The following is a 16,643-nucleotide window of genomic DNA, read 5'->3' as shown; positions in this document are numbered from 1 at the left end:
ATTTCTGTCAGATTTTGGTATCAAGATGATGCTGTTCTCATAGAATGATTTAAGGATTAGTTCCTCGTCTTTCAATTTATCTAAATAGTTTCTGTAGAGATGATACCAGTTCTTCTTCATACATCTAGTAGAATTCTGCTGCATATCCACCTGGTACCTGGCTTTTTTGATTAGTGGTGTATTTATTACAGATTTAATTTCAGTGCTTATCATTGGTCCCTTCAGGAAATCTATTTTTTCCTGGATCAGTTGTGGGAGAGTGTATGTGTCCAGGAATTTATCTGTCTCTTCTAGGTTTTTTAGTTTGTGTATGTAGATGTGTTCATAGTAGTTTCTGATGGTTGTTTTATTTCTGTGAGGTAAGTAGTGACATTCCCTTCATCATTTCTAGTTGTATGTATTTAGATCTCTCTTTTCTTCTTAGTTATGCTAGCTAGTGGGCTATCTATTTTATTTTAGTTTTTTTTCTAAAAACAAGCTCCCAGATATGTTGAACTTTTGAATGGTTTTCCATGTCCCAATTTCTTTCAGTTCACCTCTGATTTTTGTTATTTCTCATCTTCTGCTAGCTTTGGGATTGATTTGTTTTTGCTTCTCTAACTCTTTCAGTTGTGAAGTTATGTTGTTAAGTTGAGATATTTTTAACTTTTTTTATGTGGGCATTTAGTGCTCTGAATTTCCCAATTAGCACTGCCTTACCTCTTTCACAGAGATTCTGATACGTTGTATCTTTCTTCTCATTATTTTCAAATAACTTCTTGATTTCTGCCTTAATTTCATGATTTACCCAAAAATTACTCAGGAGCACGTTGTTTAGTTTTCATGTAATTGTATGCTTTAGAGTGATTTTCATTGTGCTGATTTCTAGTTTTATTGTGCTGTGGCCCAAGAGTTTAATTAGTATGATTTCAGGTCTTTTACATTTGTTGGGGATTGTTTTATGTCCAATTAGGTGGTCGATTATAGACTATGTGCCATTTGGTGATGAGAAGAATGTATATCATACTGTTTGATGTGCTGCCGGATTTAGTTTTATATATTCAGTAGATATATTCTCCATATGTCTACTGGATACTTCTGTAAAGGTCTATCAGATCCATTTGGCCCAATGCTGAGTTTAGGTCCTGATTATCTTTGTTAATTTTCTTTCTCAGTTATCTGTCTAATAATGTCAATGGAATGTTGGAGTGTCCCATAATTATTGTGTGGGAGTCTATGTCTCTTTATAGGACTCTAAGAGCTTGCTTTATAAATCTGGGTGTTCTTGTGTTGGGTGCATGTATATTTTGCTGAATTAAACCCTTTATCATTATGTAATGCCTTTCCTTGTCTTTTTTCATCTTTGCTGGTTTAAAATCTGTTTTGTCTGAAACTAGGATTACACACCCTGCTATTATTTGGTTTCCATTTGCTTAGTAGATTTTTCTCCATTTTTTAATGTTGAGCCTAAGAGTGTCATCATCTATGAAATGGGTCTCTTGAAAATAGCATAACATTTTATTTAGCTTGCTACTTTGTGCCCCGCTTTCAAGTGGGGACATTTAGACTATTTACATTCAAAGTTAGTATTGATATATATGAAGTTGATCCTGTTGTTGTACTGTTAGCTGGTTATTATGTTGACTTATTAGTGTGATTGCTTTACAAAGACACTGTAGGGTTGATTTTTAAGGGACTTGAACAACCACAAATTTTGGTATCTGTGAGGTCCCTGAAACCAACTCCAAGAAACCACTCTACCAGATGTTAGTGAGGAGGTTTGCCAATGTTATTAGACCATCTGTGTTTGCTAATATTGTTTATCTAAGTTAGGCTTATACTCTCCCATAAAGATGGGGAGATGAGGCCATTATGAGAAAGACTTTCCTGGGTTGTAAAAACTGGCAAGGTGCAGAGAGATTTACATCTCAAAGTGGTACAGGCAAAAATGAAATAACAAGTGTTCTAAAATAAATGCTCTAAGAAAAAAGGTTACGACCTAGAGTCAGAAAGAAACCTATCTATAGTCCAGTCAAGAAGAGGGAATGTTAATGGCATCCTGGTATAGACCTATATTTGTTGAGTTAATGGATAGTTAACCAGAAAATTCAAAAACATTCCATAATACTGTATAAAACTCCTGTCATGTAGTAATGAAAATGCTATTATTACTATGTGTTTATATAATTTAAATAAACTAGAGAATAATATATAACATTTAGAATTTTAAATATTCAAATGAATTGTTCTGATTATATTTTTACATTTTTTCTAACTCATAAAAAATAAAACAGCATTATTATAATATGGAGATTCACAAGTAGGATTTAATGTTTTAAGTGAACATCTTAGTTCTGCATCTGCTAAAACTTCTAAGAAATTAGTGATGACTTTGACGTGCATTGCAAATCGAATAACACTATAAGCATAATGTGCATTGCAAATCGAATAACGCTATAACCATAACGTGCATTGTAAATCGAATAACACTATAAGCATAGTAGCTAGATAGACCAGGAATAATAATTTTTATTGCCTACTAACTGAAGTTCTTTCATATTTTGAATGGTGTTTAATGTTGTTTAAATTATTGTGACTGTAAAGAAAATATATCCAATCTAATTAAACCCGTGTAATTTGAAAGGAGGTAAATTTAGTAGCTATATTTATGTCCCCCCAAATGTCATTGAATATGATATTGGTAATGTTTTCAAAGCATTTTGTTTTTATTTTTTACACATTTAGGGTACTCTGTATCACCTAAAATATAAGATAACAGTTAATTAAGCTAAATTGATTATATTGTGCATTCTCTAAATTATATGGCTTATTTATTTTTCTTTCTAGCATCATCCATGTCTCTCCCACTTCCAGATGCCCAGCCATTTTGCATGTTTATGGAGCTTAATCCCAGACCTGAATTTCATTAACTGACCATAGTCTTAGTTAAGTTTCTACAGTAATGAGTTCATTGGGCTGAAATTTTGCAAAGATATGAGGGGAGGGAGAGGGGTAAACATCATCTACATTTGAAAAGAACAGATTCACAAATCAGTACTCCTTAATGCAATTTTTTTCCCCTTGACTAACTAGGAGTTTATTTGCATGCATTCTTAGTGACAGTGGAATGAGAAACTAAGATTTTTGTCATTTTAATTTAACACAGACTCACCCAGAAAGCAGAGCCCTGATTCTGCGTGAGAAAGACTATCTCTACAGAAACTAAAACGTGAGTCTTGTTGATTTGTTTTATTAAATTTTACTATGCTTATGTAACTGACCTGGTCATATGACATGGAATTTGTTAAGATATTTATTGAGATAGTCTTGATTAAGTGCAATTTCTGCATTCTTATAAGGAATACAGAATGTGAGAATTGATATGTTTGTCTTATTGTTTAGTTTAAAAGAATAGTAGATAATTTAACTCTGAAGAAGATAATGTATTTGTGCTATTAACTGATATTCAGTTTAAGGCATATGGTTTTACATGGTTTTGATATTCCCATGTATTTATGGTTGATAAAGTGTGTAAATGAGATCCCTCACAAACATTTTCCATGCTTTTTTAAAACATAATTTTAAAATTTCTGTGACTAATATCCCTAAATACTTAGGACATATATTTATTATCTCAGTTTTTCTCTTGAATTTTCCAAATGGAATTATCTGTCAGTTAATGATGAATGCTTGGCGCACTTTTCTTCTTTGCTCTGTCTTACTTCTGTCTTTCAGCTACTTGCTAATGGTGGGCATCTCTTCTTACTGTTTGTCCTCTGATAACTTGTCTTTGATAGACTGCTTTTTTGTTCTTGAACCCTGCCATGGCTACGACTCTGGGATAGTAGAACTATCAAAAATAAAAGTAAAAGAGCAAGATGCACAGAGCCTGTGAAAGTTAGAGAATACATAAGGCCTGGTAATTGACTGATGAATTTTCAACTGGAAGATAGTTTTCACTTTATCCCATTTGCTGTCGCAGTAACTGAAATAATAAGGAAATTTTTTCCCCCGATAATGGCTAATTGGGACTGTTTGCTTTTTGAGAATCTGCCAAGGCAACATGCTATGTGGCTCTATCTTTGAAAGTGAGGGTGAAACAAGCTTGCCTGGCTGCAGATAAGTGACTTAGAAGGAATCCTATTCAGATATACCCATCATTAATTTATCAGGAGGTTTTGTGATTCATACATACTATTCTATGTGTGATGGAGCATTAAATTGGTTTCCTCTGGGAGCAGGTCACATTCAGGGGTCGTCAGACCCATGTTATTGGTTTATGTATGCTTGACTCATATAGCCTTTTTCTGCTGTTAACTTGAACATAGGTCAGATAATCCCTTGGAACATTTATACAACAAAGGGATTGACAAAAACTTGACTGTCTCTTAATATGCAAGTGTTTGTAGCAACAACAACAAAAATTAACCAACCTGTCTTTTTTTTAGCATAGTCATTTATTCTGATAATTAAGTAGTTATAGATATGTTTCAATTTAATGGCCTAGATCTTGATAAATGCACTTCCATAGCTCCTTTATTTAATTAAACAAAAGTGTATTTACTTAAACTTATTAATTTATACTGAAAAAATGCAGAGGTGCTTTGAAACAAGTTTCACTAAAAATTAAAAAAAAAAGCTTTAAGAAATAAAGATTTTTCCCAGCAACAATATGGCTTTTTACTGTGGAAATTTCACTTGATTACTTTGTATATTTTGAAAGACAATGGCATAAGTTGTAAAATGAGATAGATAAGTGTTTAGATTGTGCTGAGTGACTTGAGAGATTTGGGGACTTTTTTTTCTTTAATGAGAGATACTTAGCAAATATCAAAAAAGAAAAAAAAATCCTTTCTTTATTTTATTATTTTCATGATGGAGTGTGTAAAACTAAAACCTAATATCTTTCCTTGTGTTTTAAGTGTGCCTCATTCTGTGTAAAATTAAGCCAATAAATGGCAAAGTGGCAGTTAAATGAAAGCAATCGGTAAAATCTTTCTAAAGTATTTTTAGCATGCCATGACAACAGTCTTTACTGTGGGTAAATGAGCAACATAAACTGATATGATTTTTTTTCTATTTTTTTAAATTTAAAATAGTTCATTATATTCTGTATTGCAATGCAAAACAAATGTGATCATTTCATGAAGTAGCAAAGAAATGCTCTTCCAGGTGGATACAAATGACTTTATGCTGCATTTACATGGTATAATCTTTTAGTTTTGTCCTAGTTGTGAAAATGTGGAACATTCAACATAAACCAGGATTTTCTTATTGATGAATTAAAGCATAATTAGGGCATTACTGTAGGGAACCTATTAGACCTTTCATGCACAATTCACCATATTAAATGAGATATCCTTCACATCTCTTGATCCTTAAATTAAGACTGTGACCTTAAAACCATGTAAGACCTTCTAATAAACAGCAGTGTGAAATCAATATTTTTAATAAAATTATTTTAGAACTTCAAAATTTTCTGGTAAACATCTCTCTGAAAAAAAAAAAAAAGCAAACAAAGAAAACTGGTTCATGAAATTTGAAAAAAAAGTACCATTATACCATCTGCAAAGTACATATACTTAGACATATTTCTGCCCTGTTCTTTCCATCGTAAAATTTTGTTTTCTATAGAGCATAAAAGATCTCTAAGCTTTGTTTAATATATTTATAAATACTATTATAAGTAAAATTTTGATGCCACAAAAGAAATAGCACTTGAAGATATGCCCTCTCAGCAAGGCAGTTTACTTTTATAGAATGATGTCGGGAAACAGAGCAATGATGGTCACCACACACTTGGGCAAGGGGGTAAGGGTTACTTATGTCTGATAGGGGATCGTCTCTGCTGCTGTGTTATCCCCTATTGGATAGGGTTAGACCACACTAGCTAGACTAATCCTGATTGGCTATTTTAAAAGGAGCAGGGGTCTGAGCTGGAGTGATAGGGTGGGTGTTTTGGTGGAAGGGACCATTACGGGTGTGTCAGAGTAGGCAGCCAGGGGTGATCTGGTGACCAGGATGAGTCAGGATGGGGTGGGGGATCAGATGTGAACTACTGATTACAACCTGTGGAGAAGGTTGTTTACTAGAATTAAAAGGAAGTTAAACTTTAAAATAGAGAATTACAGAATAAGAGCTGAACGTATACTGATTCTTTGAAGAGAAAATTGGGGTCCACTATAACAATACCATTATAAATATACAACCTATTAAGTTATATTTGTTAGGGACATTTAAAATATTTCACAAATATTTTGCTGCTCAGATTCTACTAGTAGTTTCAGTTTTCTCTATCTTTTGTAAATTTTCCTCTGCTCTATGTGTTACATTAGATAGTGAGGCAGGTATCAGCAGGGCAGGATGGGCCCCTCCCCACCAACCACCAGAATGCCAGTTTAACAGGTTCAGCTGTTAAACTGTCTCTCTAAAGAATTATAGGTTACAGCATGTGCCAGGGAAAAGCAAATCTCCCAATTGATAGGAACACCAGAGACTGGTGATCAGCAGCTTCTCAAAAAGATTTCAGAAGTTGGGCAGGTATACTGAAGCATGCACGCTAAGAAGCAGAATGGTAGTGTTTAACTGGTATATGACCTTCCTCTAGAAACACTCAACTGGGAAGTGAAAAATGCCTCAAGTCACTAAGAGGCAAAATGGTGGAGTCTAAACATTCGACTTGTAAGGGAAAAATGCCACAATTGAACATACATATAACTTCAGTAAACACACTGTTCATGCAACCCCTCCCAAGTGCTGGCAGGCCACTGTGCATGAAGGCAGCCCAACCCAAGGGAAGAATCAAGCGAGAAGAGATGCAACCCCTTGGAAGCATGCCAATGTATGAAACACCCAAGTCAAAGCTCAAACCACACACTTGAATCTCTCAAGTTGCCTGATTGGCCCTCTTCCAAGTGTACTTTACTTCCTTTCATTCCTGCCCTTTCTGTTCCATAACTTTTTAACAAATGTTCACTCCTGCTCTAAAACTTGCCTTGGCCTCTCACTCTGCCATTTGCCCCTAGGTTGAATTCTTTCTTCCGAGAAGACCAGAAATGAGGTTGCTGCAGACCCACATGGATTCACCACTAGAAACATATATAGACATATATATGAATATGAAACACTATATGATAGCTCCCAATTTCTCAGACTTTGCTGAAGTCTATTTAAGATCTCTTTGGAAAGGCTTTTTTTTCTAACATTACAATCTAATCATCATGTCTCACAGACTTCTTTCACTTCATGATGCTTGCCATAATTATTTAAAAATGTGTATAATAATTTATATAAAACATATATAATTATTTATTGTTTATTTGTGTCCCACAAAACTTAAACACTATATACAGTGCCTAGCATAGTGCCTGGTATATAATAAGTAACAAAAAAATTTTGTTGACTGAATAAAATCAGATAATGAAAACCATTTCATTCCATAAATAAGACTATCACACAGATCCAAAAGTTATATGATCACTGGTTTATTTTACAAAATACTTACATATATACTTTGTAAATAAATAGAGAATTCAGTATGCGTCACATCTCAGTAGACAACAAAAGCTACTAAAACTTATTAGATAATAAGTGCCATATGTATGCCAATATTTTTTTCCACTGGTCTCAGATTCCTGGCTAGCACTCCTTGACAGATTAATGAGAGAAAAATATAATAAATTTATGTATCCAAAGTTTTGCATGACACAGGAGCCTTCAGCAATGAAGACCCAGAGAAATGGTGAAAACTATTTTTATGCATGGGTTAGAATGAAGAATGGACAGTTGTGTAAAAGGATAATTTGATTAAAAAAATGGTATGTTCTAATGGCAATAAACTGGGAAGTGACTTGGCCAGGCCTATTCGTTCAGATTCTTTTTGGCCTCTCTGTGTGATATTCCTACTTTATAGATATGAGCAAGTGTGTGTCACATGGAAGGTCCTCAAAAGAGGGAAGAGAAGAAGGTCAGAGAGATCTTTATGCTTCTATAGTTTTCTTGATTTCCTTCAACCTAAAATACTCAGTCTACCATGAGTCTATATTTGGAGGTAGCATTTCCTGTGTCCTATCGCGTGGAATACATAACTAGTATTGTCTAGGAGGAATTATGAAATTTTCTGTGGATATCTTTCGAAATAGTTTAAAGAAACACAGAAACACCTATGATTATTAAAAGCATCCATTCATTTATTTTACAAGCATTTGTTGAGGACTAACTATGTATGAAACTGTGTGCACAGATCTACAGGGGATTTATCACTGTGAATTTTTAACTTTAACACCATGAATACAATATATAGTAGGGAAATTTAATGTACACTTAAAAATACAGTAGAGCTTTAACTATAAAGTTAAAGTTGGAAATGTCAATACTTATTAAGAAGTATTAAATATTACTTAATACTTAAGCATACTGTATTTAAGTTTATAATATTAAGAAGAATGAGACTTCAGTTTCATCCTAGGGAAACAGCAAAAGTACATTGCTGAGGTTGATTTGAACCTAAGCTTTGAAGAAAACTGAGGGATTCTTGGAATAGGAAATGGAATTAGGAAAGATATGAAGAAGGTGTTTAGTCAGAATTAGTTGCTTATTTTGGCAGACATGTCAACTAAGTGTAGGAGGATAGAAAATATTATGTTTGACAGCTGTTGTGGTTACAATTATTTATTAAAGTAGGTTAGGACAAGATTGTGGAAGATTAATACTAGTTTAAAGAGTTGGGATTCTGCTGGCATGTAACTATGTCAGCTGAACGATCTCTTATCTTAGTTGCATAAAAAGTAAGAATGTGATTATTTTGAAAATGAGTCCACATGGAAAAAATCTGGTATTAAGCACTATAAAATTTTCCCTCTGGGGATGCATGTTCGTGGGTTTCATGAACGTGTGTGTGTGTGTGCGTGTGTGTGTATTTCAATTGGCTTTATTTTACAAAACAGAGGCGTCCTTAGTGTCAAAAATATCAGTAATAGATGGCTTATCTCTCAGACACCCATTTGAGAAAGAACTCTTAAGAATGATGACTTGTAAAGAAAGAAAAAAAGAAGGCTCAAATGTTTAATTAGAACCTTTATGACCCAAGGAGCAAGATATCTTTAACATATTACTTCCCAAAACATACTCTTTATATAATACATGATGTAAGATGAAAATAAGAATTTGTGATCATTTTCTTTTTGGTCAAAGAAGTTTGGCTAATATTGTATCAAATACATGTTTTGAAGAATTGCAAAGCACATTAGGTTATTAAAATTAAAAGAGTTAAGAATTCTTACATAAATACATTTGTGTTTAATGCCATACTTACCAAATTAATTTAACAAGAAACTCTTATTTCATGGCTCAAATTTTTCTATGATTCTATGTTACCCAGATTGAGATTTATAATATAATTCTGAGAGCATTTAAAAGAGGAAAAGTAAACATAAACTTTCTAATGTTTAGTGTTTTATGTTCCATTTAAGTAGTAGTGTGATTATTTTAAGATTGCAATTGTCCTATGTAAACACTTCTAGAATCTTTATGCTGTTAGCTTTTACATTTTAGTTCTATAAATGAACTAAGTTAATTTTTATATCTTGAGAGAAATAGAGATAAAAATGAATTTTTAAAATACAAATGTCCAGTTAATTCTAGCATAATTTCATTTTAGTTTTCTTTCCCTCCTGAATTGATTTAGACCTGTTCCAAAATTAATTGAAAATTTGTGTGAGTTTTTTTCTGGGCTTCTTATTTTGTTTTATTGATCTATTTGACTATTATTAGACTAGTTCACTATGCCATTGATGAATTTATCTATTATTGTTTTATTTTATTTCTGAGATTGAGTCTTGCTATGTCACATAGGCTAAAGTGCGGAGGTGCAATCTCAGCTCACTGTAACCTCCACCTCCTGGGTTTAAGAGATTCTTCTACATATACACTGACATATAAAATAGAGTATAATTAAAAAGTTATCTAAAGCTGGGCATGGTGGCTCACTCCTGTAATCCCAGCACTTTTGGAGGCTGAGGTGGGTGGATCACCTGAGGTCAGGAGTTCGAGAACAGGCTGGTCAACATGGTGAAACTACATCTCTGCTAAAAATGAAAAAAATTACCTGAGTATGGTGGTGAGCACCTTTAATCCCAGCTGCTCAGGAGGCTGAGGTAGGCAAATCCCTTGACCCCAGAAGGCAGAAGTTGGAGTGAGATGAGATCATGCCATTGAACAGCAGCCTGGGTGAAGAGCAAGACTGTCTAAAAAAAANAAAAAAAAAAAAAAAAAATCTTCACGCCTGTAATACCAGCACTTTTGGAGGCTGAGATGGGCAGATCACGAGATCAGGAAATGAAGATCATCCTAGCCAACATGGTGAAACCCTGTCTCTACTGAAAATACAAAAATTAGCTGGGTGTTGTGGCACATGCCTATATTCCCAGCTACTTTGGAGGCTGAAGCAGGAGAATCACTTGAATCCGGGAATGGAAGTTGCAGTGAGCCAAGTTATGACACTGCACTCCAACCTTGCAACAGAAAGAGATTTCTCTCAAAAAAAAAAAAATGTTCTATTTACGAAGATATATATATATCAGATAGATGATATCAGATCAATATATATATATAGATAGCTAGAGAGATATAAAGACACTTATTATAAAGGTTGGCTCACACAGAAATGGAGACTGCTGAAAAGTCCCACCTTCTACTATTTCCAAGCTGAAGGTTCAGAATAGCCAGTGGTTTAGTTCCTGTCCAAACACAAATACTTGAGAACCAGGAGAAACAAAGGTCTAAATTGAAATCTGAGTCTGAAAACCTGAGAACTAGGAAATTTGTTAATGGATACATAATATTTAAAAAAACAAAAAAAAACAAATTCTGACTACAAATATATACAATGGCAAGAGAAGTAAAGTTGTGGGTTCCTTTTTATGTGATGATTAATTCAGGTTGCTATCAAGGTAACATGGAAAGTTGTAATTATAAAATATTTTACGCAAGCCTAGCGCTTATCACAAAGAAAATAACCTCTGGTAGATGCACAAAAGATAAAGGTAAAAGAATCAATATCATCATGATATTGATACATGATACAAAATATCATCAAATGGCAAGGAAAGACAGCAAGAGAGAAAAAGAGGAACTGAAAACATCTGCAAAATAAATAGAAAATATGTAACAAAAACAGCAATAGCAAGTCCTCGCTTATGAATGACTACCATAAATAATAATTGGTAAATGAATTAAATTCACCAATTAAAAGTTATAGAGTGGCTGAATGGAAGAACAACAACAACAAAAACCAAGATATAGTAATATGATGTGCTATCTACAAAAGACCCATTTTAGATTTAAAGACACACATAGGCTTAAAGTGAAAAGATGAAAATATAATTAATGTAATTGATAACCCACAGAAAGAAGGAATGACTGTAGTTATGTCTGAAAAAATAGATATTATGTGTAAAAGTGTCAAAAGAGAAAAAGAAGCTTATTATACAGTGATAAAAATGTCAATTTAATGTAAAACTATAACATTTATAAATATGTAAGCACTTAGTGTCATAGCACATAAATATTAATTTATAAAACAAATATTTACAGACCTAAAAAGAGCAACTGATAGCAGTAAAATAACAGTACAAGATTTCAATACCTCACTTACAAAAATGTATGGGACATTTAAACAGAAGATCAATAACATAATGGCTGGCCTGAGCAACACTATAGACCAAATGGACTTAATAGACATATACAGAACTTTCCACCCAATTACCGAAAAGTACACATTTTTCTCAAGTGCACATAGAACACCCCAGAGGAGATATCACACATTAGGTCATAAACAAGTCAACAAATTAAAGAAGACTGACATCATTTGAAGTATCTTTACTAAAAACAATACAAGGAAACCAGACATCAGTAGCAGTGAGAAAACTAAACAATTCAAAAATACATAGAAACTAAGCAACACACTCTTGAATAACAATTGAGTAAACAAGAATCAAAAGGGAATTTAAAAATTATCTTGAGACAAAATAATTTTTAAAAAGAAAGAAAACACAGCATACCAAAACCTATGAGACACAGTAGAAGCAGAACTAAGAGGGAAGTTCATAGTTATAAATGCCTGCCTTAGAAAAGAAGTACTTCAAATAAACAATTGTACACCTCAAGGAACTAGAAAAAGACTACATACTAAGCCCAAAGTTCAAAGTATAAATGAAATAATAAAGACTACATCAGAAACAAGACAAATAGAAAATAAAAACAATAGGGAGAATATCAATACTTAGAGATTTTTTTAATAAACAAAGTCAAAAAACACTGAACTAGACTAACCAAAAAGAGAGAGCGAGAAAGAGAAGCCTCAAATAAATAGTCAGAACTGAAAAAGGGAATATGAGAACAGATGCCAAAGACATGAAAAGAATCATAAAGAGCTTGTATGAATAATTATATTCCAACAAACTAGATGACACAGAAGAAATTGATAAATTCCTAGAGACATAAAACCTATTAAAACTGAATTAAGAAAAAAGCTCAAACAGATAAAAAGAAACAAAGAGACTGAATTCGTAATCAAAAATCTCTCAGTAAGAAAAACTCAGGACCAGATGGCTTTACGTGTGAATATTTCCAATATTCAAATATAAATACAAATCTTTCTTAAAGTTTTCCAAAATATAGAAGGAAAGGAAACACATTTCTTGATTCTAAAATGCTAGCATCACTCTGATACCATTTCCAGATAAGGACACTACAAGAAAAGAAATCTGTAGGCTAATATCTCTGGTAAGCACATATGCAAAGTTCTTCAGTAAAATTCTAGCAAACCAAGTTCAAGGGCATATTAAAAGGATCATATACCATACCCAACTGAGAGGCAAGAATGGTTGAACATATGAAAATCAATTCATGTGATACACCACATTAACAGAATGGAAGACAACAATCATGTTATCATCTCAACAGACACTGTATTAGTCCATTTGCACACTGCTCATAAAGATATGCTGGAGACTGGGAAATTTATAAAGACAAAAAGGTTTAATGGACTCAACAGTTCCATGTGGCTAGGGAGGCTTCACAATCATGGTGGAAGGCAAGAGACACATCTTACATGACAGAAGGCAAGAAGGAAATGAAAGCCAAGCAAAAGGGGTTGGGGTTTCCCCTTATAAAACCATGAGATCTCCTGAGACCTATTCACTACCATGAGAACAGTATGGGAGAAACCACCTCTGTGATTCAATTATCTTCCACTAGGTCCCTACCACAACACATGGGAATTATGGGAGTTATAACTCAAGATGAGATTTGGGTGGGGACACAGCCAAATTATATCAGACACAGAAATATATGTGTTTGAATAAGTGTGTGCATTTGACAAAGTTCAACATCAACTCATGATTCACTCAACAAAACAGGTATAGAAGTGACTTACCTCCACACAATAAAACCGCAGTGAACATTATAATCAATGGGCCAAAAATTAGAAGCTTTCTCCTAAGATCTGATTCAAGGCAAGGATGACCACTCTTACCTCTTATTTTCAACAGAGTGCTGCAAGTCCTAACCAAAACATTTAGACAAGAAAAAGAAAAAAGATAGAGGTAGAATTATCTCTATTTGCAGATGACTTAATCATATATGTGGAAACTCTAATGTCTCCACCAAAAAAAAAAAAAAAACCTGTTAGAATAAGCAAATTCAGTAAAGTTAACAGCATACAAAATAAACATACAAAATAGTTGTGTTTATATAGAAAATAAACTATCTGAAAAGCCTCATAGATGTATGGATTTGTATCTGAGTTCTCTATTCTGTTTCACTGGTCTATGTCTGTCTTTATTCCACAACCACACTGTTTTGATGACTTTATTCTTGTAATGTATTTTGAAATCAGAAAGCGTGATGCCTCTAGCTTTGGTTTTTGTGTTCAAGATTCCTTGGCAATTCAGATTCTTTTGAGGTGGCATATAATTACTAGGATTTTTTTTCTATTCATGTAAATAATGCTATTAGAATAGGGGTTGCATTTAATCTGTAGTTCACTTGAAGGTAGTATAGACATTTTAATAATATGAATTCTAATCCACAAAGCACAGAGTGTCTTTACATTTATCTTTGTCTTATTTATCAATGTTTTGTAATTTTTCAGTGTATAAGTCTTTCACCTACCATATTAAGTTTTTCCCAAAGTATTTTATTGTTTTATTAATATTGTGAATGGGATTACTTTCTTAATTTCCTGTTCAGATAGTTTATTGGGATCAGGGAGAGGGACAGGATCAGGAAACATAGCTAATGCATGCTGGGCTTAATACGTAAGTGATAGGTTGATAGCGTAGCAAACCACCATGGCACACATTTATCTATGTAACAAACATGCACATCTTGTACATGTACCCCAAAATTTAAATTTAAAAAGAAAACAAAACAAAACAATGGTTACTGGGGCCTGGAGCCTTCAAATATGGAGAGATGTTGGACAAAATGTACAAAACTTTAGTAAACCTAGATAAAGAAGTTCTGGTCATCTAATGGACAGTACAGTGACTACAGTTAACAATATGAGATTGTATACTTGAAATTTATTGAGAGTAGATCTTAGTGTACTCATCAGTCAAAAAAAAATGATAATGGTGAGGTGATGGATATGTTAATTAGCTTAACTGGTGAATATTTCACAGTGTATGCATATATCACATCATCAAGTTGTACAGCTTAAATAGACACAATTTTTACTCAATAAAGTTGGGAGTAAAAATAATTTTGAAAAATGTTGAGGCACGTACAGAAATAGTCTGCAATACAAATATATGCTGACTTCAAGTAAGATCTTTCCATTGCATGTAGTTATTTTAAATGGATGGTGATGTAGGAAATGTTGATTAAACAAACAAAAACCAGTTCCCAACATTTTCCACAGCTTCTACCTGGAGCACCTCTCCAGACATTAGAATCTTGGAGAAAGTTCCTGTTCCTCAGGACTTCTCACCTCTACTTATCACAACACTGTGTCCTAAATCAATCGATGACCAGGAGCAAAGGTATCCTTAATTTCAACAAGATAATTGGAACAGATAGCAAATGGAAATCTTGTAGGGAAAGAGTCTTGCATTTTCCTTGATATAAATCTTCTAATCTTGGCATATCCATGGTGACACTTCATGGGTAGTTCACAGTATAGGGCATCCAAGTGCCTTAAAGTGATAATGAAGTGATATGATATTTTTTGGTAAAAGGATAATAAGATAATGGTAAAAGCATATTTTACAATTACTTCTTTTTTTCACATTAGTGCTTACATGTCTATTATATTGATTACATACATAACTGATTATAAAGATATGGTTCTAGTTATTTTACGGAAAAGTTTTAGGAAGTGAGAATAAACTGTCAGACCAGTATTCTGCTATTTGAGGCAGTCATATAAAAGGCTTCCTGACATCAAAATACAAATTTCCAGTTGTCTGAATCATTCTTGTTAATTAGCTTAGTGTCTTATTTTTGTTATTACTTCTTAAACAATGAAGTAAGGATCCTTTAAAGTGACTTTTGTTAGTTAAAATATTTTGTCTTTAACCATTTATTAACTGCTTTCATTTCTGATTGTTCCTAATATTTTTTTGTATGAAGTAGGAAATGGTATAACACTTTCACAAATGTAAAACCTCAAGTGATTTTCTTCATTTTGTAAATAATTAGATACATTTGTTCTACAAACACAAAATTTCCCTTTGTAACATAAAATATGATCCACATATATTAGGATCCAAACTAGTTATTTGCTCTTTAGTAATTTCATCTACCTTTTCTGTAATAAAATGTTACCATTTTGTTAAAAAATCTAGTTGTTTTAATTGCCCATGATGCTTTATTACTCTTTGTGATTCTTTTTTTCCTTTTTCACCTTTACTGAGGTATAATAGATAAATAAAATTGTATTAATTAGTGATGTACAATGTGATACTTTGTTATGGGTATACATTGTGAAAAGAATAACACAATCAAACTAATTAACATATAAATCACCTTACATAATTACCATGTGTATGTATGTGTGTGTGATAAAAATACTGCAGATCTACCTTCTTAGCAAATTTTAAGTATATACTACATTATTGTTAACTATCATCACCAAGCTGTACATTAGATCTCATTTTTTTTTCTTCAGCTGAGTGTCAGGGTAAAAAATAAAACTCATATTTATCTGCTTAATTAAAAATATATTTATTTTGTCTCATGTAATGCTCCAACAATATTATGTAAAAGAAAATATTATTCTTATTCTAAATAATAGGCAAGCTCAGATCAGTAATATAATTTGCTCACAGTTACATATTTAGTTAGTAGAGTCAAGATGTTCTTCCTAACTACAAAGCCTATACAATATTCACCACACCATTTTGACATGAAGAATGTAATAGTAATAGAATCATGGACAAAGGGAGGGGAGCACTACACACTGGGGTCGGTTGGGGGGAAATAGGGGAGGGACGGTGGGGGGTGGGGAGCTGGGGGGGGATAGCAGGGGGAGAAATGCCATATGTAGGTGATGGGGAGGAAGGCAGCAAATCACACTGCCATGTGTGTTCCTATGCAACAATTTTGCATGTTCTTCACATGTACCCCCAAACCTAAAATACAATAAAATAAATAAATGGGAA

The 16,643-nt window shown here is 33.2% G+C and overlaps 1 protein-coding gene across 5 annotated transcripts in view; it reads left to right on the top strand.

Annotated features, from left to right (window-relative positions):
- The window catches only part of MGAT4C (MGAT4 family member C), a 769,261-nt gene that overhangs the window by 401,861 nt on the left and 350,757 nt on the right, over positions 1–16,643 (top strand). For all 5 annotated transcript variants that reach the window (XM_037730808.1, XM_037730807.1, XM_037730812.1 and 2 more), the window contains one exon: positions 3,146–3,208. The gene's annotated coding sequence lies outside the window, so the exon portion shown is untranslated. The remainder of the gene's footprint in view (positions 1–3,145; positions 3,209–16,643) is intronic.

Source organism: Cebus imitator, unplaced genomic scaffold, assembly GCF_001604975.1.
Source record: "Cebus imitator isolate Cc_AM_T3 unplaced genomic scaffold, Cebus_imitator-1.0 Scaffold362, whole genome shotgun sequence".
Lineage (NCBI taxonomy): Eukaryota > Metazoa > Chordata > Mammalia > Primates > Cebidae > Cebus > Cebus imitator.
The sequence above is the reverse complement of the archived record's forward strand: the minus strand, read 5'-3'. Positions and strand labels throughout refer to the sequence as shown.